Raw genomic sequence first — 9,978 nt, forward strand, 5'->3', positions numbered from 1 at the left:
AAATAATACAAGACTAACAAAGGCCAGAGGCTCCTGACTTGGGACAGGCGCAAAAATGCACCCAAATTCTGTCCAAAGTGCTTTTTTCTATGTTGTTACATAATATTTCAGGTTATGGTGAAAGTTGACCCGTGTTAAAATCAGGAACCTGTTGGTCTGTATACGTGGTTATTGTTTGTTGGTGTGGTTCATAGGTGTTTCTTGCTTTGTATATAGATAAGACCGGGTTTTTTTCCTGTTTTAAACTACATTGTAGTCATTTTGGGGTATGATTTTGACAGGTTGCTGTTTGACCTTTAATTGTTTACTTTCTACACAATATAATTAAACTTGAGAGTTGTGTCATTGGCATTCATACCACATCTTCTTATTTCTAGTTATAAAATAGTTGAACTACTCAGACCGATCGGATCACAGCAGCTTCCTCATCAGGAAAATTCTAGTATAGTGTGTAAATATTTCAAATAGCAAACTTCATGGAACGTCAGACAAAGGATGAAAGTTATGTTTACAAAGTTAACAATTTTACATTTCTCATGAAATGCCGACATTGTGAGTTGTAGTTATAGGAGTGGAAGTAGGAGAAGGAAGCCTTGATATTTCAACAATTACATTAATTGTATTCAATACATTGCATGTGGAGGCAAATCTTATATATATACATGTATGCAGGTCTCCATGATGCTGGGATGGTATGAAAATAAAATGTTCTAACTATTATATGTACAAGGAATGAAATAATGCAACCATGTAAACAATTGTTAAAGTTAGAAAATCAAGTAAAACACCAGGATGTTGAAAGGAATTCAGTGTTAGTCTGCGCTATATGGGGTTAGCTATATGTTTGTGGAGTAAATACATAAAAATTCGAATCTACTTAACAATCATGATAATGACAAATTACATATGTAAACAAAAATATCACCTTTAATTTACAAATCTGTTACAAACTAGATTACGGGTTTCAATGTGAGATTCCAGAGATGTCTCTAATAATGACTAATTTAGGTAAATAATAAATCTTGTTCATAGGTTGCCGTACGTTCGTGTGGTTCAACTTTGTTTCTCGTTTCTTTTTTTTTTTCTTCATATAAATAATATCGTTAGTTTTCCTATTGCAATTATTTAACCCTTAGTAATTTTGGGCCAATTATGACTTGTTGTTCGGTGTGAGCCAAGGCTCTGTGTTGAAGGCTGTACTTCAACATTTGGTGTTTAACTTTTTATAAACAGTGACTTAAAAACAGGAATCTGATATACAGTAGTTGTCGTTTGTTTATGAGGTTTATACATGTTTCTCGTTTTTTGTTTTTCATATAGATTATATAATTAGACCGTTGGTTTTCCCGTTTGAATGGTTTCACATTAGTAATTTTGGGGCCCTGCATAGCTTGTTTTTCGGTGTGAGCCAATGCTCCGTGTTAAAGGTCGTACCTTGACCTATAATGGTTTACTTTTATAAATTGTTATTTGGATGGAGAGATGTCTCATTGGCACTCATACCACATCTTCCTATACCCTCTTTTTTCTATTTATATTGCCACGAATGTCGGGAAACTTACACCTCGTAAACAGGGTTTTAAAATTTGACTAATCATATCATTTTGTAACACATGTAATATCATGACCAATAGATTAAATGATGTTAGTGTAACGAAAAGGTACATTCAAGTATTATAAGATGCAGAATCCATTGAAAAAACACATGTAATACATTTGTTAGGGTATATATAACTCGTTAACATAAAAGATTCTAAACATAATCAAGTTGTAACTATCAATTACAAAGCTCTGCTTTTTATTATTTTTTCAAAATTTTCCTGGCTTTATCAGAACTGCACTTAATTGATGATACGGATGAACAATATGAAAAATGTGAACGCGATGGGCTTCCATTCGTAACCAAAGCCTGTCTCCTTTCCTCAGTGCAAGGTTGATAGTTTGAGCTGCCATATCGAATTGAGGACCAGTGAATAGCCACATCATAACCTGTCCATTCTTTCGGAGAGAAACATGAGTGCTTTGACCTTTGCCTCCTATCATAGCAGCTGACACCGCGTAAACACCATCTGTTGCAACAGTGAAAATACCCGTATAGACATTGTAAGTGTTTCCAATATTAGTTAGGACACGGGTGAATTTCAAAATGTCTCCCTTTTTCCATATTATACTATTCTGATTTAAAGTGACTGTAAATGCGGTGAATCCAGAATGACCATTATCATCTGAAAACAAATCATAAAAAATATACACTATGCACATAATTGAACGTTCTATATAATACAATTGATATCCACCACGCTGGATCTTGGACGTTTTATCCTGCAGTCATCTGACTATAATATTAGTTCTTTTCATAGAATGTATACAAAAAAAATTTTTTTTTATTATTTTATTTGATAGTTAAGAGTGTATGCAAAATTCGAATGGTATTGACTTTGATTTTTGTAAATGTACAATTTGTTTTGTTTAACTAATTTAGAATAATATAGTTATAAACTCAGCTTATCTAAATAGTCAGTATTTTTACACGTTATTTGCGAATGTTGTGTTTTGATGACCAAGACCTATAAGATTAATAAATAAAGGCAACAGTAGTATACCGCTGTTCAAAACTCATAAATCCATGGACAAAAAACAAAATCGGGATAACAAACTAAAACCGAGGGAAACGCATTAAATATAAGAGGAGAACAACGACATAACACTAAAATGTAACACACATAGACAAAATCCCACGAGAATAACAAATATAACATATATATATATAACATCAAAACCAAATACATGAATTTGGGATAGACAAGTACCGTGACACGTCTGATCGCAATGTGAATTTACACTCAAAAATAAGAGAAAACAAACGACACAACGTTATAATGTAATACACACAGAAACGAACTATAATATAACAATGACCATATTCCTGACTTGGTACAGGGCATTTTTAAAGGACAAAATGGTGGGTTGAACCTGGTTTTGTGGCATGCCAAACCTCGCACTTTTATGGCCATGTGAAATATAACATCAAAATGACAACACAGGACTACAATATAAATAAATTGGAGAACACAATTGACAAAGAATCACACGAACAACAGCCAACAAAAGGCAACAAGTTCAAAATTTTAATACGCCAGAAGTGTATTTTGTCCACACAAGACCTATGTGTGACGCATTAATAACAGAGGCTTATTAAAAAAATTAGAGTTCATATACCCAAAGTAACAAAACGTTAATGTCAAAGTTGGGAAAGGAATCATAGCGATCTTTACGTGAAGAAGTTGTTTTTGAACGTTTTGTAACTCCAAATTTTCCTTTAACAAATCCGTATTTTCTTTATAAGTACTTCGGTATTTGCTACTGGAAATTTGATGTACTATCTGTATTTCTTTTTAAACAAGATGAAATGAAAAACATTTGTTAAAACCCCAAAAATATCGTTTTTATAACTAAAAATCCTAAACAAAACTTACATTCTTGAAAAAAAAATTCGAAAGATTTTTGGCATGTGTATGAAGTTATCAATGATAACAAATAATAATTATAAAATCATTTAAAAAAAACAACACATAACAAAATATCCCATTTGATTCAGTTTTCAAAAGAAAAATACTAGCTAAAGTACTGACATGAAATTATCCCAACCTTTAATTTTTTTACAATGTTTCTAGTTGATATGGTTAAAACTTATCTAAAGAGAACCGAAAGATACAACAGGGAAATTCAAACTTGAAATCAAACTGTAAATGCTTTGGCAAAGCAAGACAATCAACTGTATACGTAACACAAATTCGAAAATTGAGCAACACGAAACCCAACAAAAATAATGGTATCAGGTGATCCGGAAGAGTCAGCAGACCCTACCACACACGTGACACTTGTCGTGTTACTGATTTAAACATAAGAAAAAGAGGTAAGATTGCTTCTGAGACAACTCTACATAATAGACCAAAAAACACTAAAATAAAAGATATATTATTAGTTACATGGTGTGTTTGTGACCCAATGCGATATATATGGGGTCAATAAATTCCATATGGGGTGAGAGCGAAGTCAGATACACATAGTCACAACGTGTAGTCCTTTAACCAATCATATCTCAATAGATATATAGGAGGTAAGATAAATATATTTTTATACATTTAATACGTCTGAACCAGTGACGACACTACACTAGATTTGATCCATCAGATCACCAGCAGTGATTGTGACACCAGGCTGACAAAACATTCAGTATATATAATTCATCTAAATATATATGGCACTAAACAATGAATATAATCTGTATGTATATGATATACAAGTACAATTTAAATCCTAAGCTAGATTTGGGTTACGCATGAACAAGGCATGTCCAGCTATCAAAAATGGCAAACATTGTATCCATCTGATGAGTTAAGCATTTTTTAACTGCTTTGTATAGTTCGTTCGTATGTTGTTCTATTACAACACTGTCCTAGATTAGGGGGAAGGTAATTCAGATGTAGCTTGTTTGAATTGTTTCACAAATATTATGTATTCGAGGCTTGAATAATTGACTATACGGTATGGACTTTGTTCAGTGTTAAAGGCCGTACGGTGGCCTTTAGCTGATCACATCTGTGTCATTGGGTCTCTTGTGGAGAGTTGTTTCTTTGGAAATCATACCACATCTTCTTTGTCATATAAGTTAAACAAGGGTAAATCAGTGACTGGCTGTATCGAACCACAAGCACTTATTCTTGTAGGGGAAACATGGATGATACACATATAGCATTAACATGAATCGAACTGACAAGGAAAATTTAATTGCACGTATTCGGTATTATTTGTTTCTATATTTTTGTTACTATCGGGTGATATGACAACCGTCAGTCCTCGGAGGTCACCTGGAATAAGATGGCGCCTCTACTTAGATATACACGAAATGTTGTATCTTCAATTGTTTATTTTTATATATGCTTAAGTATTTATTTATCAATTTGAAAATTTGGGTCGAAAAGATGAACATGATATTAATACCGAATGCCCAATTAACATGTTGAGTCCTACACGTCATTGACTTTTAATCTTTAAAGTTAAGCGTTACAGGTGAGGGGAAATCCAGAAAGGTGCTTTTGACGCAAAAAAAAAAGATACTGCTGTATTTAGTTCAAGGAAGTTCGCTATTCAGTTTCAAAATAGGAGGTTTTTCATGAAACTAGTATATATTGATATTGGATTAATAAAGGAATTAAAAGAGCAAAAAAATATATGGTCAATGTGCTGGTTTTTTTAGATTTAAACCAGGCGTATTATGGCGGGAAAATGTTCTCTCTGCACTTTTCATAGCTTTATCATTGACAAGTTTAAGTTCTCATAAACTACTAAAAAATAATAAAAGTGTCTTATGAATTTTACAGATGGCTTATAATGACACGTAAAAGATTTATAAAAAGAAAAATGGGGGTCAATGTGAAAATATTTTTATGGCATTCAAATGGATAAAACCAAAGGATTCCAAAAATCTGACAAAAAAATTAAAAACAGGACAAGCGAAACTCCATAAGACAGAACTATCAATATTCTTAAAAATAAAATATATATTAATATTTTAACATATCTGCACTGTGAGTTTAGCATAAAAATCTTACTAGTACTTTCACGACAGAATCGCTCCCTTCGGAAATCATCACATTGTATACACTGAAGTCCGTTAGTGGCATTTACGTATACCTGGTTTAAGATCATTGACATCAAAACAAACAAGATGTAGGTAAAAACAAGTGTCATTGTCCTTTCAATTTTCAGCTTATTAGCGTTCCTGCCAAAACAAAAATAGTTCAGTAAGATATATATTTCGTTAACATGATTGAGAGCAAGAATCATATCGTCGAAAGAAGAACATCGTAGAAATAGTCATTGTCTTAAAAGGTTAGTATACTCTGTTTATAAATTTTCAAATCTTCAAGGGTCAATAATTAGTCAAATAAAGAATTTCTATTTAAAATTTTATATCTTATTCAGTCGTTCCGCAAAAATATAATTTCATAAGCAATTCAGTTGTTTTTATCATATTGTAACTGCCTGTGCTTGTAAATGACTACTAAACACATTCATGTATTGCCAACAAGAAGTCGCACTTTTGTAAACATAGACACTTTCTCATATAAACTCCTTTTACGGCTTTTTATGCCATTTTTACTATAAAGGTTCGTAAAAGAAATTTATCCAAGAAAGGAAAGTTGATATGCACTACTGTTTAATTCAAATGTCGATGCGGCATATTTCAACATTTATATGCCCCGAACGTCTACATGGTCTAAGGGTTTAAAGTTTCCAAATATTTTGTATTACCCCTCCCATCCCGTTAGATCTTTATGAATTCATTCGCCACAACCCATGTGAATTTAGGCTTGTAACATTCCAAGTTATATTTCTATGATATCAAACACAGAAATCATATATGGGAACCAGAAAAAAATCAATAAAAAAAATCTATGACTTTAATATAACTCCCCAAAAGATTCGTGGTTTAATTCATTCAACATTATATAATACATCCAATCCTGTCTCTGTCTCCAGTCCACTTGTTAAAGGCATACCGTCCAATCAGAAGCGTCACAAATTTGCTTTTTTACTACAATTTTCCTGGTGAAATGTAAACAAATAATTGCGCAATTGCAACCGTTAGAGCTATCAATCAGGAAGATACATGTACATTCCCTGATACATCCTCCCTGATGCGAAACTTTCTGATTTGACTTTACCTTGAAAATCGGTATTTCAGTTGTTTCACTTTTGTCATCATTATGATATATTTCTATTATTTCATGAAAGCGCTTATTAACTGAAATACATTGGGTATGTTATTTCATTACCTGATATTTGTCTTCTAGATCTGTGGTGACAATATTCGAGGGACTATTGAATCAGATGTCATCCAATAAGCTGTATATTAAGTAGTATACACAGTAAACACCACTAACAAGGTATCGGACAAACTACCCATATATTACATTTAAATTTGCATTTTGATTTATCATAGTAAATGTGTGTAGATCAAGTATGTTTTTAATTATGTTTAAAAGGGGAGCCTTGTATGAGGAATTAAATCAATACCACAATTGCATTTTTCCTACTGCAATTGCCCTTTTCATTTCTTGAAGTTTTTCATTATAAAAAAAATCTTAAAGATTATAAACAGCTTACCTATTGTAGAATATATCCTGAATTCAGGAAGAACTGCTCTTGTATGAATTGGTCATGAATGATAAATTTAGTCTTTTATAGTGTCATGTAAACAGTTATTGCATTATGATAGGGCACCATATTTGCGAATGCAACGTTAATCTCTTAAATCCTTTATTTGCAAAAGTTGTAAAACATACGAGGGAAGAGGTATTACTTAAAAGCAAATATACAAAAATGTAGAGGTTATATAAAATAGTGTCATTTGACACTCAACACAAACGAATTCGTATAGTACATGTAGGTTATACAAGTACAAGTAAAAATCTTTGAAAGGTCATTTGATTATTTTTATTTTGTAACAGAGATAACATTCAAAAAACACGTACAGCTGGGCGTCTAAACGTGTTTACAGCGGATAGTTTTTTTGATGTGCAATATATCAGTGAATATTAACAATGGTAATTAATTTGTAGTTATAGATTGAATGATGTAGAAGTGTGTTTGAACTATACATGCTTTGTAATAATACAAAGTGACATTTTACTTTTATAGATTTTCGTATTTGATTGTTTTTCAATTCAGGTGCTTCCGACGAAGAAGTTCTCAGATTTCTTAAATTGATTGGGTCGAATGAATTTCTCTTTTTGTTTATATTGGATTCTGTTTTAACCTTTAAAATTTTGTTTTAGAATTTCAATGAACATTGAAAATCAAAATTACGTCGCCATTGTTTACGCTGATTAAGCCAAGTCACCTTACACATTTAAGTTTTTTAATCGAGTCACAAATGACAGAAATGAGGGGTTATCCATCTACGAGTTTCACTGTCCCTCTGGTATCTTTTGTCCCTCTTTTCTAAATCTGTACAAAGTGTGTTGTATTTTATGTATTATTGTCATTTCGTTTATTTTCTTTTGTTTCCTATTCTGACATCGGACTTAGACTTCTCTTAAACTAAGTTTTACTGTGCGTACTATTGTGCGTTTGTTTTTTCTACATATTGGTTAGCGGTATAGGTAGAGTGTTGAGGTCTAAAAACATGTTTGACCCCGCCGCATTTTTGCGCCTGTCCCAAGTCAAGAGCCAGCCGCTGGCCTTTGTCAGTCTTGTATCATTTTTAATTTTAGTTTCTTGTGTATAATTCGGAGTTTAGTATGACGTCCATTATCACTGAACTAGTATACATATTTGTTTTGGGGCCAGCTGATTTCTTGCTGCATTGAAGACTTATAGGTGGACTTCGGCTGTTGTCTGCCCTATGGTCGGTTGTTGTCTCTTTGACACATTCCCCATTTCCACTCTCAATTTCATTAATCCGCCATTGTCTACATACAAAAATACCCATACCAAGTCATGAAAATAACAGCTGTTATCAATTCTCTTGTTGTGTTTCAAGTTTTGAATCTGTCATTTAAAAAGGGCTTTTATGTTTTGAATTTTCCTCGGAGTTTTACTTTAAAGATAGAAGTATAATCACAGAAAAGAAAACACTAGGTTCATCTTTATTGTCAGAGGTCTTTAATGTGCGTTAAAATTTTCACGGTTGTATTTTAAAAGCGATTGCCATTATTGACAAAGCTGATTCATTTGCACTCAAATTTATTATGAAAAATGCCTGACAAATCACGTTGTTTTTGATAGTTCCTCTAATTAGTATATATTTAAGATAATAAACTTGATTATACATTTCAATATCTAAAGGGAACTCCATCCTTAAAGTTATGACAAGAGTTATCAAAGGTACCAGGATTATAATTTAGTACGCCAGACGCGCGTTTTGTCTACATAAGACTCATCAGTGACGTTCATATCAAAATTGTTATCAAGCCAAACAAGTTCAAAGTTGAAGCGCATTGGGGATCCAAAATTCCAAAACATTGTGCAAAATAAGGCAAAGGTAATCTATTCCTGGGATTAGAAAATCCTTCTTTTTTTCTAACAAGAATGTGTCCGAAGTACACGGATGCCCCACTCGCACTATTATTGTACATGTTCAATGGACCGTGATATTGGGTAAAAAATCTTATTTGGCATTAAATAAGAAAGATCACACCATAGGGAACATGTGTACTAAGTTTCAAGTTGATTGGACTTCAACTTCATCAAAAACTACCTTGACCAAAAACTTTAACCTGAAACTCACACTTTAATTTTCTATGTTCAGTGGACCGTGAAATTGGGGTTAAAATTTAACTTGGCTGTAAAATTAGAAAGATCATACCATAAGGAAAATGTGTACTAAGTATCAAGTTGATTGGACTTCATCTTCATCAAAAACTACCTTGACCAAAAACTTTAACCTGAAACTCACACTTTCATTTTTTATGTTCAGTGGACCGTGAAATTGGGGTCAAAAGTTTAATTTGGCTGTAAATTTAGAAAGATCATATCATAAGAAACATGTGTACTAAGTTTCAAGTTGATTGGACTCTAGCTTCATCAAAAACTACCTTGACCAAAAACTTTAACCTGAAGCGGGACAGACGGACGAACGAACGAACGGACGGACGAACGGACCCACAGACCAGAAAACATAATGCCCCTCTACTATCGTAGGTGGGGCATAACAATTCAAACATGTTGTTAACAGGAAATTTATAAATCTGACCATATAATTGAGACGATTTTTCATTCTCTCTTATTGTTTTTCCTTCCTCAGACGACTACGTTCCTTTGGCTGCTTTATCATGTTTATACTGTGTTTATATATCTCAGCTCGTTCGTTATGTTTGTGTGGGTAGTGATGTAATAGATTTTAACGAACGTTATCAATGCATCACTGGTAAATAATTAAGTCAGGGATTTCGTTACCATAAATTTCTT

General features: G+C 32.7%; 1 long non-coding RNA gene across 1 annotated transcript; it reads right to left on the minus strand.

Annotated features, from left to right (window-relative positions):
- Nucleotides 1-1,775: 1,775 nt before the first annotated feature.
- LOC139522410 (uncharacterized) lies at nt 1,776-7,229 on the minus strand. Its single transcript, XR_011664421.1, has 3 exons — nt 7,174-7,229; nt 5,616-5,785; nt 1,776-2,225 (listed from the first exon to the last, which is right to left on the minus strand). It is a non-coding gene; the product is annotated as an uncharacterized lncRNA (long non-coding RNA).
- Nucleotides 7,230-9,978: the final 2,749 nt, after the last annotated feature.

The sequence above is a fragment of the Mytilus edulis genome, chromosome 5, assembly GCF_963676685.1.
Source record: "Mytilus edulis chromosome 5, xbMytEdul2.2, whole genome shotgun sequence".
NCBI classification, from domain to species: Eukaryota; Metazoa; Mollusca; class Bivalvia; order Mytilida; family Mytilidae; genus Mytilus; species Mytilus edulis.